The sequence below is a fragment of the Pteropus vampyrus genome, unplaced genomic scaffold, assembly GCF_000151845.1.
Source record: "Pteropus vampyrus isolate Shadow unplaced genomic scaffold, Pvam_2.0 Scaffold1001, whole genome shotgun sequence".
NCBI lineage: Eukaryota > Metazoa > Chordata > Mammalia > Chiroptera > Pteropodidae > Pteropus > Pteropus vampyrus.
The window spans coordinates 9,550-10,041 of NW_011889782.1; positions in this window are offsets into that span (position 1 = coordinate 9,550).

Consider the following 492-nt stretch of genomic DNA (forward strand, 5'->3'; position numbering starts at 1 on the left):
CGATGCTCAGTATCCCTTCATTAAAAGAAACAAAGAAACAAGAGAAAAAGTATTTGAAAACCAGAAAGTTTAAATCACCTTTAATAACTGTCTTCGCACTTAAAATATGTTTTTGCATTTTTTAAATTCATGAAAATGCTGTTTTTCTATATAAAATACTGCATGTTTTTCATTATATTTTGATGTTTTTTCCTTTATTTTCACATTTAATTAAACTTTTTTATATTCATTATCATTGATATTCCATGTATGAAATGGCTATTTAAAAATTTACATTGAGAATGTGGCTAAGAGTTTCTAACTTTTAAACTACAGATAATTTGCAACATATTCTTACTTACATTAGCTATAAATTTTATTTTACAGAACTAGCTAATTTTAACATAACACCTACTAAACATGGCACAATAAAAATGATTCACTCTTGAGTAGAGATGTAAATATTAAATTAAAAAATTAAAATATAAGAGACCATATATTAACAGAATAATG